This window comes from Rhinoderma darwinii, chromosome 7 (genome assembly GCF_050947455.1).
Source record: "Rhinoderma darwinii isolate aRhiDar2 chromosome 7, aRhiDar2.hap1, whole genome shotgun sequence".
Taxonomy (NCBI): Eukaryota; Metazoa; Chordata; class Amphibia; order Anura; family Rhinodermatidae; genus Rhinoderma; species Rhinoderma darwinii.
The window spans coordinates 137,534,756-137,552,799 of NC_134693.1; positions in this window are offsets into that span (position 1 = coordinate 137,534,756).

An 18,044-nucleotide genomic window follows, 5' to 3' on the forward strand; every position below is an offset into this window, starting at 1 on the left:
AACATTGCGAAGACATTTGTTTTAGTATGTGATAGTTGCACTACGGGACTTAGAAAAGTTTCCCAACACTTAAGAAAGAAGAAGAAAGTTTAACTTGTTTCCCTTCGACTGTGTGTGTGTTCCATTACAGCAGCTCCTATCTGGCTGCTCTCTGTGGTGCTGAAACGCGCTCATTATTTTAACTCCTCTTCCAGTATACATCTTTTTTCATTAAAAGCAGTGATCTTTCCTTACTTTGAACTATTTTCTTCTTTACTTAATGCTTCTTGTTAGTTGTGAAATATTTAAAGGGAGGACAAGCTGCAAAAACTGGGCTTAATTAACTTAAAAAAATAGTTTAAGGATTTTTTTTCCTCCCGCTATCTTTTTCTTTGAAGTGCACAGTTGCAACCCTCTGATTTTTTTTTCCCTTTTTTTAAATCACTAAAGGAGGGTGAAAGAAAAAGCCATTATTTTTGCAGCTGTTTAGAGTTTGTTTACTGTTGTTTACTATTAAACGGAGCAGCCATCATTAGGAAAACATGTCTTCAAAGAGAAAGTTAAGTAAACTGCGCAGCTCTTTACAAGTTTTGCATCAAATCATATATGTTTAGGAATTTTCTAGATTTGAGTTAGAACCTTGTTTATTCAGGGTTGAATATTTATTAATTAACAGAATTCCAAATAAGGTGCTGGGTGCTATAGATAATTATTTCTCCTCCGATCTGCTAGGGCTTTTATAGCTAAAAGTATAGTTATAACAATGTACAAGAATATAACTATTAGAATATTGTCCCTATATACAAGAATATAACTACTATAATACTGCCCCCTATATACAAGAATATAACTACTATAATACTGCCCCCTATATACAAGAATATAACTACTATAATACTGTCCCCTATATAGAAGAATATAACTATTATAATACTGCCCCCTATATACAAGAATATAACTACTATAATACTGCCCCCTGTATACAAGAATATAACTACTATAATACTGCCCCCTATATACAAGAATATAACTACTATAATACTGCCCCCTATATACAAGAATATAACTACTATAATACTGCCCCTATATACAAGAATATAACTACTATAATACCGGCCCACTATACAAGAATATAACTACTATAATACTGCCCCCTATATACAAGAATATAACTACTATAATACTGCCCCCTATATACAAGAATATAACTACTATAGTACTGCCCCTATATACAAGAATATAACTACTATAATACCGGCCCACTATACAAGAATATAACTACTATAATACTGCCCCCTATATACAAGAATATAACTACTATAATACTGCCCCCTATATACAAGAATATAACTACTATAATACTACCCCTATATACAAGAATATAACTACTATAATACTGCCCCCTATATACAAGAATATAACTACTATAATACTACCCCTATATACAAGAATATAACTACTATAATACTGCCCCCTATATACAAGAATATAACTACTATAATACTACCCCTATATACAAGAACATAACTACTATAATACTGCCCCCTATGTACAAGAATATAATTACTATAATACTGCCCCTATATACAAGAATATAAGTACTATAATACTGCCCCTATATACAAGAATATAACTACTATAATACTGCCCCCTATGTACAAGAATATAATTACTATAATACTGCCTCTCATATACAAGAATATATCTACTATAATACTGCCCCCTATATACAAGAATAGAACTACTATAATACTGCCCCCTATATACAAGAATAGAACTACTATAAGGGCATGCCCCCACGTGGCGGATTTCCTCCGCAACTGTCCGCATCAATGCCGCACAGAATCTGCGTTGCAGATTCTGCTGCGGATCTGCCCAAAATGTGCAGTAAATTGATGCGGACTAGCTGCTGCGGACTGCAGTAAAAGTACTTCCCTTCTCCCTATCAGTGCAGGATAGAGAGAAGGGACAGCACTTTCCCTTGTGAAAGTCAAAGAAATTCATACTTACCGGCCGTTGTCTTGGTGATGTGTCCCTCCTTCGGCATCCAGCCCGACCTCCCTGGAAGACGCGGCAGTCCATGTGACCGCTGCAGCCTGTTATTGGCCTGTGATTGGCTGCAGCCGTCACTTAGACTGAAACGTCATCCTGGGAGGCCGGACTGGAGACAGAAGCAGGGAGTTCTCGGTAAGTATGAACTTCAATTTTTTTTACAGGTTGCTGTATATTGGGATCGGTAGTCACTGTCCCGGGTGCAGAAACAGTTACTGCCGATCGCTTAACTCTTTCAGCACCCTGGACAGTGACTATTTACTGACGTCTCCTAGCAACGCTCCCGTCATTACGGGAGCCCCATTGACTTCCTCAGTCTGGCTGTAGACCTAGAAATACATAGGTCCAGCCAGAATGAAGAAATGTCAAGTTAAAAAAGCAAAACGCATCCGCAGCACACATAACATGTGCATGACAGCTGCGGACTTCATTGCGGAAATTAGAATCTCCATTGAAGTCAATGGAGAAATTCCGCCATGAGTCCGCAACCAGTCCGCCACTGCTCCGCAACAGACAGAGCATGCTGCGGACACCAAATTCCGCTCCGCAGCCTATGCTCCGCAGCGGAATTTTACGCATCGTCTAAACGAACACTGCTAAATTAAAGTGGAAGTCAATGGAGAAACGGCTCCGCTGCGGATTAACGCTGCGGAGTGTCCGCAGCGGAATTTAAGTGAAATTCCGCCACGTGTGAACCCAGCCTAATACTACCCCTATATACAAGAATATAAGTACTATAATACTGCCCCCTATGTACAAGAATATAATTACTATAATACTGCCCCTATATACAAGAATATAAGTACTATAATACTGCCTCCCATATACAAGAATATATCTACTATAATACTGCCCCCTATATACAAGAATAGAACTACTATAATACTGCCCCCTATATACAAGAATATAACTACTATAATACTACCCCTATATACAAGAATATAACTACTATAATACTGCCCCTAAATACAAGAATATAACTACTATAATACTGCCCCCTATGTACAAGAATATAACTACTATTATACTGTTCCTATAAACAAAAATATAACTACTATAATACTGTCCCCTATATACAAGAACATAACTACTATAATACTGCCCCTATATACAAGAATATAACTACTATAATACTACCCCTATATACAAGAACATAACTACTATAATACTGCCTCCTATATACAAGAATACAACTACTGTAATACTGCCCCTGATATACAAGAATATAACTACTATAATACTGTTCCTATATACAAGAATATAACTACTATAATACTGCCCCCTGTGTGCAAGAATATAACTACTATAATACTGCCCCCTACATACAAGAATAGAACTACTATAATACTGCCCCCTACATACAAGAATAGAACTACTATAATACTGCCCCTATATTCAAGAATATAACTACTATAATACTGCCCTTATATACAAGAATATAACTACTATAATACTGCCCCTATATACAAGAATATAACTACTATAATACTGCTCCCTATATACAAGAATATAACTACTATAATACTGCCATCTATATACAAGAATATAACTACTATAATACTGCCTCCTATAAACAAGAATATAACTACTATAATACTGACCCTATATACAAAAATATAACTACTATAATACTGCCCCTATATACAAGAATAGAACTACTATAATACTGCCCCCTATATACAAGAATAGAACTACTATAATACTGCCCCTATATTCAAGAATATAACTACTATAATACTGCCCTTATATACAAGAATATAACTACTATAATACTGCCCTTATATACAAGAATATAACTACTATAATACTGCTCCCTATATACAAGAATATAACTACTATAATACTGCCATCTATATACAAGAATATAACTACTATAATACTGCCTCCTATAAACAAGAATATAACTACTATAATACTGACCCTATATACAAAAATATAACTACTATAATACTTCCCCTATATACAAGAATATAACCACTATAATACTGCCCCCTATATACAAGAATAGAACTACTATAATACTGCCCCCTATATACAAGAATAGAACTACTATAATACTGCGCCCTATATACAAGAATAGAACTACTATAATACTGACCCCTATATACAAGAATATAAATACTATAATACTGCCCCTATATACAAGAACATAACCACTATAATACTACCCCGATATACAAGAATATAACCACTATAATACTGCTCCTATATACAAGAATATAACTACTATAATACTGCCCCTATATACAAGAACATAACCACTATAATACTGCCCCCTATATACAATAATATAACTACTATAATACTGCCCCCTATATACAATAATATAACTACTATAACACTGCTCCTATGTACAAGAATATAACTACTATAATACTGCCCCCTATATACAAGAATAAAACTACTATAATACTGCCACCTAGATACAAGAATATAACTACTATAATACTGCCCCTATATACAAGAATATAACTACTATAATACTGCTCCCATATACAAGAATATAACTACTATAATACTGCCCCTATATACAAGAATATAACTACTATAATACTGCCCCCTATATACAAGAATATAACTACTATAATACTGCCCCTATATACAAGAATATAACTACTATAATACTGCCCCTATATATAAGAATATAACTACTATAATACTGCTCCCTATATACAAGAATATAACTACTATAATACTGCCCCCTATATACAAGAATATAACTACTATAATACTGCTCCCAATATACAAGAATATAACTACTATAATACTGCTCCCTATATACAAGAATATAACCACTATAATACGGCTCCTATATACAAGAATATAACTACTATAATAATGCTCCTATGTACAAGAATATAACTACTATAATACTGCCCCTATATACAAGAATATAACTACTATAATACTGCCTCCTATATACAAGTATATAACTACTATAATACTGCTCCTATGTACAAGAATATAACTACTATAATACTGCCCCTATATAGAAGAATATAACTACTATAATACTGCCTCCTATATACAAGTATATAACTACTATAATACTGCTCCTATGTACAAGAATATAACTACTATAATACTGCCCCTATATAGAAGAATATAACTACTATAATACTGCCCCTATATAGAAGAATATAACTACTATAATACTGCACCCTATATTCAAGAATATAACTACTATAATACTGCCCCTATATACAAGAATATAACTATTATAATACTGCCTCCTATATACAAGAATATAACTACTATAATACTGCCCCATATATACAAGAATATAACTAGTATTATACCTCCCTCTATGTACAAGATTTATAACAACTATAATACTGCTCCTATATACAAGAATATAACTACTATAATACTGCCCCTATATACAAGAATATAACTACTATAATACTGCTCCTATATACAAGAATATAACTACTATAATACTGCCCCCTATATACAAGAATATAACTACTATAATACTGCTCCTATATACAAGAATATAACTACTATTATACCGCCCTCTATGTACAAGATTTATAACAACTATAGTACTGCCTCTATTTAAGGGAGGGGCAGGGTGAACCCTCTAGTTTTTGGGGTCCTGCTACTCCTATAGCTATACTACTGCCTATGTGGTCTAGGACTTGGTCACAGAGTGGAATGTGGTGGTAACATTGTAACATTACCTCATTCTGGACTTCCGCCACATGTGATCTCAGGTCCACCATAGACTGGTAATTCCAAAAGCCATGTACTCATCACAAGAGACTAGAAGTCAAGTTGACCTGAAGTTCAGGGTAACATTATTGATCTCCTATGAAATTGCTTAGGGTTAGGACTGAGCCAGTCAATGGAATGTGAAATGATTGTCAGCACTCAACATCGAGCAATATTGGTCTACGTTGCTTTACTTAGGATTATATCAATCCCGTCTTTAATGGGGTCAATGTAACACGGTCAGTGATATTGATACGGCAACAGAGGTGCAACTAAGGCCTCATGCACACAAACGTGCTTTTGCGGCCGCAATTCCCCCAAAAATCCACGGGAGAATTGCGGCCCAATTCATTCCTATGGGGCCATGCAGATGGCCGTGGTTTCCACGGTCCGTGCATGACCCCGGAGCCCGGACAGCAGAAAGAACGGGCAAGCCTTATTACGGCCGTGTTCTGCGGCCCGGGCTCATTGAAAATAATGGCCGCGGCCATGTGCACAGCCCGCGGTTTGTGGGCGGCTCGCGGCTGTCATTCCGTGGCCGGCCGACCCAAAAATCATGGCCGTGCACATGTTCCTGGGCCACACTGCAAAATATGTGAAAGCGACCCCATCTACAACGTGGCATTTATAAAATTGGCGTTGTAGAGGGGTCTCAAGGTCCCATCAGACACTGGTGTCCTGGTGCGACCGCTACCTCTACACCCGTTACAGCTACACCCCGTACTGCCCCTATTCTGTTTCCTAGATTCGATGCTTGTATTGAATTCGTTCCCTTCATGTGGCGCCGAGCCTGCCTGTCCGCTGTCCTTGGCTGCGGTTAGTATGAGGCAGGCTTGATACAATTACCGGGCTGTCGTTTCCCACTCTTGCTTGTCATAAGAAAATGAACTCGGCAACACACAATACATTTCAGGGAATCGCTTCACAAGAGCATTTCATTTTCAAACACATCAACAATTGGCCTTCCAATTACATGTGCATGGTAAAGGTTAAGCTCTGCATCTCGTGTTTGTCGAGGACGCTGCATGGAACAGACCATTGTGGCCATAATTACCAAACCCTCTGCATTAAAAGACTCTGCTGCCCTTGTATTATGTATATTGTATGGATTAAAGAGCAACCCCAGCCACTCTTCATATTGACAACAATGATGCAGTAATTATTTCTAAAGGACACAGTAGAATAGTTTTGTTAACAATTAAAAAGGATTTTTCAGCATCGCTGAATATATTTCCCAATGTCAGGACAGAATATTACAGCTACAGGTCCGAACTCCGACTATCCAAAACAGCTCAAAATAATTTAGATAATAGGAGCAATGAAAAAATGCAGTGGACTCAAAGTTAGGAGTCCGGTGTATTAAAGAGAACAGCGCTCCCTCCGACCATCTTTTCAAAGACCGCACAAATATACAGCAGCCTCTCAGTCACTGCGGAGCAGGACGGGGGAGGTGGGGGATCAGTCTCCTCATAACTATGTGTCTGCTGAATTGTTATACTGCCCCCTATATACAAGAATATAACTACTATAATACTGCCCGCATATACAGAAATATAACTACTATAATACTGCTCCTATATACAAGAATATAACTACTATAATACTGCCCTCCATATACAAGAATATAACTACTATAATACTGCTCCTATATACAAGAATATAACTACTATAATACTGTTCCCTATATACAGGAATATAACTATTATAATACTACCCCTATATACAAGAATATAACTACTATAATACTGCCCCCTATATACAAGAATATAACTACTATAATACTGCCCCCTATACACAAGAATATAACTACTATACTACTGCTCATATATACAAGAATATAACTACTATAATACTGCCCCCTATATACAGGAATATAACTACTATAATACTGCCCCCCTATATACGAGAATATAACTACTATAATACTACCCCCTATATACAAGAATATAACTACTATAATACTGCCCCTATATACAAGAATATAACTACTATAATACTGCTCCTATATACAAGAATATAACTACTATAATACTGCTCCTATATACAAGAATATAACTACTATAATACTGCTCCTATATACAAGAATATAACTACTATAATACTGCCTCCTATATACAAGAATATAACCACTATAATACTGCCCCCTATATACAAGAATATAACTACTATAATACTGCCCCCTATATACAAGAATATATCTACTATAATACTGCTCCTATATACAAGAATATAACTACTTTAATACTGCTCCTATATACAAGAATATAACTACTATAATACTGCTCCTATATACAAGAATATAACTACTATAATACTGCTCCTATATACAAGAATATAACTACTATAATACTGCTCCTATATACAAGAATATAACTACTATAATACTGCCTCCTATATACAAGAATATAACCACTATAATACTGCCCCCTATATACAAGAATATATCTACTATAATACTGCTCTTATATACAAAAATATAACTACTTTAATACTGCTCCTATATACAAGAATATAACTACTATAAGGGCGGGTTCACACATAGCGGAATTTCACTTAAATTCCGCTGCGGACACTCCGCAGCGTTAATCCGCAGCGGAGCCGTTTCTCCATTGACTTTCACTTTAATTTAGCAGTGTTCGTTTACACGATGCGTACAATTCCGCTGCGGAGCATAGGCTGCGGAGCGGAATTTGGTGTCCGCAGCATGCTCTGTCTGTTGCGGAGCAGTGGCGGACTGGTTGCGGACTCATGGCGGAATTTCTCCATTGACTTCAATGGAGAGTCAAAATTCCGCAATGAAGTCCGCAGATCTTATGTGTGCTGCGGAGCGTATTGTTTTTACTACCATGACATTTCTTCATTCTGGCTGGACCTATGTATTTCTAGGTCTACAGCCAGACTGAGGAAGTCAATGGGGCTCCCGTAATGACGGGAGCGTTGCTAGGAGACGTCTGTAAATAGTCACTGTCCAGGGTGCTGAAAGAGTTAAGCGATCGGCAGTAACTGTTTCTGCACCCGGGACAGTGACTACCGATCTCAATATACATGTATCTGTAAAAAAAAATATAAGTTCATACTTACCGAGAACTCCCTGCGTCTGTCTACAGTCCGGCCTCCCAGGATGACGTTTCAGTGTAAGTGACGGCTGCAGCCAATCACAGGCCAAGCACAGGCTGCAGCGGTCACATGGACTGGAGCGTCATCCAGGGAGGTCGGGCCGGATGCCGAAAGAGGGACGCGTCACCAAGACAACGGCCGGTAAGTATGAATTTCTTTGACTTTCACTAGGGAAAGTGCTGTCCCTTCTCTCTATCCTGCACTGAATAGGGAGAAGAGAAGCACTTTTCCTGCAGTCCGCAGCGGCCAGTCCGCATCAATTTTCTGCACATTTTGTGCAGATCCGCTGCAGAATCTGCAACGCAGATTCTGTGCGGCATTGATGCGGACAGTTGCGGAGGAATTCCGCCATGTGTGGTCATGCCCTAATACTGCTCCTATATAAAAGACTATAACTACTATAATACTGCTCCTATATACAAGAATATAACTACTATAATACTGTCCCTATATACAAGAATATAACTACTATAATACTGCTCCTATATACAAGAATATAACTACTATAATACTGTCCCTATATACAAGAATATAACTACTATAATACTGCTCCTATATACAAGAATATAACTACTATAATACTCCCCCTATATACAAGAATATAACTACTATAATACTGCTCACTATATACAAGAATATAACTACTATAATACTGCTCCCTATATGCAAGAATATAACTACTATAATACTGCCCCTATATACAAGACTATAACTACTATAATACTGCTCCTATATACAAGAATATAACTACTATAATACTGCTCCCTATATACAAGAATATAACTACTATAATACTGCCCCTATATACAAGAATATAACTACTAAAATACTGCCTCCTATACACAAGAATATTACTACTATAGGGGGGGTATACCTTGTACATTCCCTAGAACCAAGGAATAAATTGTCCCAAGCAGACCAAACCCAAGAAATTCCATCCATAAAAAGAGACCCCCATTATAGGGTTAAGGACAATATTTCTACCATTTAAAGCTGCGTTTCATCCTTATGTAAATCGCTTCTTTCATTTTCCTTTTCTCTGCATAGTGAAAAAGGGAAATTGTCATGGAGACAAAGTCTCCGTCTGAGCATCTGAATGTCTGTGGAGGCTCCTCCAGGCTTTGGCAGCGTAGCCTGTAAAACAACCGTGTTGACCTCATCAAACGCATAGACTGGGGATACAGCAAATCTATTTCTACAGCCGGCTTAGGCCTTATCTGCACCACGTTGTAGAACTTTTGAAAGCTGGTTTGCCAATTAAATTAATGCTTCTTCTATCCGGTAAAGTGAATTCCTTTTCTTCTTTTCTCCTATAAGATATCCTCATTACTTGGTTCTGGAACATTAGTGTATAGCTTCAGGTTTAACTAAAACCCTCTGTTATGTTATAATGAACAGGTGCTGGGGCCTGCTTAATGTGACGGAGAACTCCAGAGCTACTAGAGAGATTGACTTTAACCATTTTCATCCTGATCCTCCTGGTTCATGAAGCCAATGAATACACTGAACACTGGCACTTACACAGGCGGAGCAGAAGAAAGGGACCTAGGGCAGGGGCATAGACAGAGGGAGGGACTATCAATGGAAGTCCCTCAGGTACCGGCTGCCAGAAGGTGACAACAGGGTACTCTGCCATGTCCTGGGTATTCCCATTAAAGGCTATGTACACCTTTGAAATATTTTTTATTTTATTTTTTTAAATAAAAATGTCCATCAGTTTGTTTTGTGCAACTTTGTAAATGCTTTTTTATTAAAAGTGATTTTTACTTTTTGAGATACAGCTGTTTTGTATCCTGTATATAGAGCAGCTGTATCTAGTGCTGAAATCTGAATCTGTCAGCTCAGCGGGACTGACGGCTTCGGTGACAGCGGGTCCTGCGTGTCTCTGACACCCAGATCTACCTGTTATCGATCACATCTAAGTTATGAACCGTCAGAGACACACAGAACCCGCTGACACTGAACGCATCAGTCCTGCTGACCTGACGGATTCAGGTCTCAGTGCTAGATACAGCTGCTCTATATACAGTATACAAAGTAGCTGTATCTCAAGAAGGAAAAATTATTTTTAATAAAAAGTTTTTATAAAGTTGCACCAAACACACTGATAGACAATTTTATGGAAAGAAAAAAAAAGATTTAAAAGGTGTACAAAGACTTTAAGCCGAGCTACAACCCTGAATATGGGGATGTAACAATGCCGGGTGACAGCCCCTATGGGTGTTGGCCCAATGGCCGCAAACAGTGAAATTCACCCAGTATCTGATAAGATAATTGAGAAGAGAACATTAAGTGACTTTTATGAACATTTTAAGGGCAGATTCACACGAGCGTTGCGTTTTGCGCGCGCAAAAACCATTTGACAGCTGCGTGTGTCATCCGTGTCTGATGCGCGGCTGCGTGATTTTCGCGCAGCCGCCATCATAGAGATGAGGCTAGTCAACGGCCGTCACAGTCCAAGGTGCTGAAAGAGCTAACTCTTTCAGCACCCTCGACAGTGAATGCCGAACACAATATCGAAAAACCTGTAGAAAAAAAAGAAAATTCGTACTTACCGAGAACTTCCCGGCCGTTGCCTTGGTGACGCGTCCTTGGTGACGCGCCTCTCTTGACATCGGGCCCCACCTCCCTGGATGACGCGCCAGTCCATGTGACCGCTGCAGCCTGTGCTTGGCCTGTGATTGGCTGGAGCTGTCACTTGGACTTAATTGTCATCCCGGGAGGTCAGACTGGAGGAAGAAGCCGGGAGTTAGCGGTAAGTCAGAACTTCTTTTTTTTTTCTACAGGTTCATGTATTTTGGGATCGGAAGTCACGGTCCATGGTGCTGAAACAGTTTAACTCTTTCAGCACCATGGACAGTGACTATCTCCTGACGTCGCGTACCGATAATTTTTTTGCCGGGATCGGCCAAAACGAGTTTGGCCGAACCCGGTGAAGTTCGGTACGCTTGTCCGGCTTCGCTCATCGCAAAGACACTCCGTTTGGATGTTCGGAAACAAAAAAGCACGTGGTGCTTTTCTGTTTTCATTCATCCTTTTCACTGCTGTTGCGCGAATCACGCTCGTCCCACGGAAGTGCTTCCGTGTCGTGCGCGTGATTTTCACGCACCCATTGACTTCAAGGGTATGTGCACACACACTATTTACGTCCGTAATTGACGGACGTATTTCGGCCGCAAGTCCCGGACCGAACACAGTGCAAGGAGCCGGGCTCCTAGCATCATACTTATGTACGACGCTAGAAGTCCCTGCCTTGCTGCAGGACAACTGTCCCGTAGTATAATCATGTTTACAGTACGGGACAGTTGTCCTGCAGCGAGGCAGGGACTTCTAGCATCGTACATAAGTATGATGCTAGGAGCCCGGCTCCCTGCACTGTGTTCAGTCCGGGACTTGTGGCCGAAATACGTCCGTCAATTACGGAGGTAATTAGTGTGTGTGCACATACCCCAATGGGTGCGTGATGCGCGAAATACGCAGAGTTATTGAACCTGTTGCGCTTTTTGCGCAGCAGACAAACGCTGCGCAAAAAGCACGGACTGTCTGTACTGCCCCATAGACTTGTATTGGTCCATGCGTGCCGCGTGAAAACCACGCGGCCTGCACGGACCGAATACACGCTCGTGTGAATCCCCCCTAAAGGTGATGTTAGGGGGTCACATGTTTTTGGCCATTTATTTTCAATGTTTAGCATTCATACTGGCTTTTTCCACACATCGGAAGCCAAAGACTGATATTTTGGCAGCACTATACTAAAAAAAAGTTCCAAAACTTTCCATGAATGCCTCATTACATACACAGAGAAATGTTTCCAGCTCGGCTTTCCTGGGCTCCTGTTGTTCTAATTTTTGGAAGTGTAGCCAAGGGTCCTCGCTCCTAATAAGCAGGTATTTATACGGATGTGAATGAGCGCAGGTGCTGTGAATTCCTGCTTGGCCGGCGCAATAGCTCAGCTGTTGGCTTAGGAGAGGAAGAATAGCCGAAAAACATAAACCGGTCAAGAAAGAAACAAAAAATGGAATTCACTGGAAAATAATCAAGAAAAAATATAATAATACAAAGAAAGAAGCCAATCAGAATGTGGGAAATGAAATCGACGCAGGTGAGGAATATTGACCTGTCGCTTGTATTCTCCTTCCGAAAAGGTAGATATAATTGCAGCGGTGACAGACTGGAAATTGCGCACCTCTTACTCCCTCGGCTTACTCTGTTTTTTTGTTTTTTGTTTTTTTTTTTCTATTCAAGACCGTCCAATGTGACATTAAAGTGCTGAATCGAAATGGTTACTATGGCATTAGGATGAAATTATGAATCTCTCTACCCCCTCATGACTTCAGAAGTCACACGTAATTAAAATCCGGGAAAATGGAGGTTTCATTGTATCTGAGCACGGCTGAAATTGCAGAGCGAAAGCCGCGATAATGAGCCTAGGTGTTTAGAAACGCAGTCAAATGCATAATGAGAAACAATGTGACAGGGATAAAGAGATTGGCGCTACGTGTCTGCGGTGACCCGAGGAAAAAATGGGGCAACGCCATGATGAGGAACAATCCGTACCAAGATCGTGTCATTCCGTGCAGGGTTTGCTGAGTGGAGGCATTGCACAAAAACACATCAGGTGCCGCAAGAAAAAAAAATAAATGCAGGGGTGACAAATATAGTGTGCCCTACTTAAAGGGGTTGTTCAGGATTAGTAAAAAAAAAAAAAAAAAATGTCTGCACCCTTTTATTTCCCAACGGAGGCCACTCTTGTTCATGAGCTGTGTCAGGTATTGCAGCTCACCTGCATTCATTTTTCACGAGACAGCGCCCCCTCTTGTCTGTGGGCAATTTGTGGTATTGCAGGTCAGCCCCAATCATTTATTTTTATTTCAGACACCGTGCCACTCCAGTTCATGGACAGCATCTAGCATTGTAGCTTAGCCCCTTCAGTTTTCCCAGAAATAGTGCCACTCTTATTTATAGACTATGATTGGTATTGAAGCTTAGCATCATTTCCAAAAAACAGTGCCACTCTTGCGCATGGGCCATGTAGGGTAGTGCAGTTCCCCTCCATTTATTTTTTCAACACATTGCCGCTCTTGTGCTCAGGCCATGTCTGGTATTGTAGCTCAGCCCCGTAAATTTGTTCCAGAAACAGCGCCACATGGGGTTGTGTCTGATATTCACTTTAATGAGTGTGAGCTGCAATACCAGACACAGCCGCTGGACAAGAGTGGCACTGTTTTTGGAAAAAGTCCTTTTTTTTTTTCTAATCCCAGCCAACTGTGGCAGAATGTTACAGCCCTAAAAAGTTCCAATTGACTAACCTACTAAAAACAGCAAAAATAGCAAAAAATTTTTTTAAGAAAACCTACTAAGCAAAATGCACCAGATTTCTGAGAACAATTGTGCCAAAAAAGGGGAGTACATGGCATGTGGCAAATTTATTATGTGTTTTAGACACTTTTTGAACAGTTTTGAAATTTTGGAAAAGTGTCTAAAAAAAAAGTGACGCGGTAAGAGAAGTCGTAAAATATGCCGGTCATGAAAAAGAAAAAACTGCCTAACATATTGCACCAAAGTTATCACTCTGTAAGCTCCATTATGATAAATTTGGTGCAATGTGCCTGTTATTCCTCCTGCAGCTGTACAGGCATGCTGGGGGTTGTAGTACCACAACAACTGGGAGGTTACTGCTTATCGACCAATGTATATACTATAATGTGTATCGCTCACAGGGACTGGCACATGTGCCAAGAAAACGATACCAGGCGAGATGAGGCGATTTGACTTTGCCATTTTGCAGGCAGCAGTTTATTTGAAGTGTTCGTTAAGATATTTGGATTTGCAGAAGACTTGATGAACGCTCGTTTGCCTCTCTGAAACGTAACCTTCGGGTGGTATCAAAATCTCATTACCCCAAAGTAAAGTCTTTTAAATGCAAATGCTCTGCAGGAGGAGGACGCCTCACATTTACTGCAGCCTGGAAAGGATTTTGTTGCTTTCACTCAGAGTTGGAGTGTCAGTTAACCCCTAAAGTCTTCTGGTTCCATTGCTGGTAACGTTATATCTCACTCACTGGTCACCAGGAATTAATAAATACCATATATGTTTTATCTGGCACCAGCGACTACATGTTGTGTATGCCACCAGGCTCCAGAGGTTGGCCAATGAGTAGTCAAGGAGGCACCAGGGAGCTGCATAACTTGCTGGGCACTCCTTATAGCAGTGGTCACAAACGGTAATGCAGGGTGGCAATTAGTTTTTCCTGCATCAGAGGACTGTAAAATGCCGGTAGTAAAGACACTTCTGGGAATAAAAAGGAGCAGAGCAAGCTCTGTGCAGACTCTAAACAAGCAGAGAATGCTGGAAAATGTCAGCTTTAAGCTAGCAGAATAGTGAGTGCAGCTCTGGAGTATAATACAGGGCTGCAACTCCAGATCATTACAAGATAACTAATGTAATTTATGTACAGGGTTACGCCACCAGGAGAATAGTGAGTGCAGCTCTGAAGTATAATACAGGATGTAACTCAGGATCAGTACAGGATAAGTAATGTAATGTATGTACACAGTGACTCCACCAGCAGAATAGTGAGTGCAGCTCTGGAGTATGATACAGGATGTAACTCAGGAGCAGTACAGGATCAGTAATGTAATGTATGTACACAGTGACACCACCAGCAGAATAGTGAGTGCAGCTCTGGAGTATGATACAGGATGTAACTCAGGATCAGTACAGGATCAGTAATGTAATGTATGTACACAGTGACTCCACCAGCAGAATAGTGAGTGCAGCTCTGGAGTATAATACAGGATGTAACTCAGGATCAGTACAGGATAAGTAATGTAATGTATGTACACAGTGACTCCACCAGCAGAATAGTGAGTGCAGCTCTGGAGTATAATACAGGCTGTAACTCAGGATCAGTACAGGATAAGTAATGTAATGTATGTACACAGTGACTCCACCAGCAGAATAGTGAGTGCAGCTCTGAAGTATAATACAGGATGTAACTCAGGATCAGTACAGGATAAGTAATGTAAGGTATGTACAGAGTGACTCCACCAGCAGAATAGTGAGTGCAGCTCTGGAGTATGATACAGGATGTAACTCAGGAGCAGTACAGGATCAGTAATGTAATGTATGTACACAGTGACACCACCAGCAGAATAGTGAGTGCAGCTCTGGAGTATAATACAGGATGTAACTCAGGATCAGTACAGGATCAGTAATGTAATGTATGTACACAGTGACTCCACCAGCAGAATAGTGAGTGCAGCTCTGGAGTATAATACAGGAGGTAACTCAGAATTACATACATTACATGACAACTTTACATGAGCAGCCTGGGGGGCCTAACAGGTACTGCCAGGTCTGTCCTGTGATTATGCCATTTAGGTGCAACATGTTTTCATGCCAAGAAAGTAGGAGCAAGTTAGCTGCCAAGTATTTGCTTGGCGGTTTAAATTAAAACATGTCTGCCTTCCCCTTTAAGAACGTTGTGATCCCTACCTAGCCTGGATGATACAAATGTTTGGTATTGTCACAGATACGCTTCTCGCTGCGTGACGGTCATTTTATTTGTAATACTGAGGTTTTTATTAATTGTTGTCATGAGCGACGCCGTAAAATTCTAATGCGATTTTATGATCTTGCTGCAATCCTGAGAAGTGACTTCATTTCTGGATCTGTCATTTGCTGACAACGCTCCTGAGAGTTTATGTTTCACTTTTAATCTATGGACAAACTGGTTTCCAAACACACCAGTAATCCCCCAAGACAAAGCAAGTGCGACGCAGCCGTGGTGGGGACCCCCAGCAGCCACTTAAGAATGTCAGAGGATTACAATGTATCACAGGAGCCGATTCATCACAGTTCACACAACGCAGGCAGCGCAGGGTGGAAACCACTTTTGTCCGGCCTTCAAACCCTTTTATCATTGGATTAAATTGCAAAATGCCTGAAGTGCAGCTTATTTATTTTTCCATTAAGATAAGACTTGGTTCACACTCGCAGTTGTCAGAGGGTATCGTTTGATGGATCCAATTCATTTCTGTAAGATATCAATTTATAGAACTGATGTTTGTATCCAGGGGCAATTCTACACTTTTTACTGCCTGGGGTACAGAGGAAAATAGGGGCCCCCCGTTTCCAAATTGGAGATGACAAATTCTGTAAATTTTCAGGAACCTCCTTAGTCCCCCAAAAAATCCATCTAGGATAAAACAGTAAAATTAGACAGGGAGGAGGGGAGAGGAGGAAATGCAGCTGCAGTTTCTGTCCCTTAGTCTGTGTAAGTGACAGCTGATTGGCTCTGAGCACTTAACACAGCTCTGACATCACACCAAGAAGAGCCAATCACTCAATAGAAATGGGGATAAAAAAAAATATGCATTTACAAAAACCAGTAGAGGAAAGGAAAAAAAAAACATATCTGCAGGTTACATACAACATTTCTAGCTGCTCTACATCTAATACACATCTACAGCTACCCCACCGATTGCTAGAATTAAGGGCACCGAAAATTTTCAAAGATCTCTGAACTAAGGTTGATGACGAATTTTGAATGCAGCTCTGGATGTGACTGGAGTATAAATCATAATCTAACTCAAGACCAGCTCAGTAGTAAAGCAAAGTATATGTAAACTATGGGTTGATCCGAATTAAGGAGGAGGATTTTTTTTACCCACCTTGGGTCCATTATCCCTTATTCCCTCCCCCGACAAGGAATTTAAAGATTTCTACAAAGGATTTTTATAAACAGCACTTCCCATGTAAAACAACTTGCAATAAAAATAATCCGTCTATAATCCTGCTTTCTACAATAGTAATAATTCCCGGGCTCCCCCAGAGTGTCACCAAATGTTTTGGATAATGTCCGTTACTGTGGGCCCTTCTGAACTTTATTGGAGGGAGATAAAATCTTCCAATGCTCCGAAAGCATTAACCAAAAATAAAACTCCAAATGACCTCGCAGAATTGTCAGCCTGGAATACAAACGACCCGATTAAAAAGAGAAACAACTTACAGGCCAGAAATAATGTTCCCCACTCTTCGGGGCCTTTTAATGAAAATGAATATGATACCTTATTAGTGCGGAATGCCCAGGGCCGCGGATGGAAGAGAATATATTTAGCCAATTATCTAAGCCAAATAAGGCCGTATGATTTTAATCTTGGCGTCCGTTGACCACATTA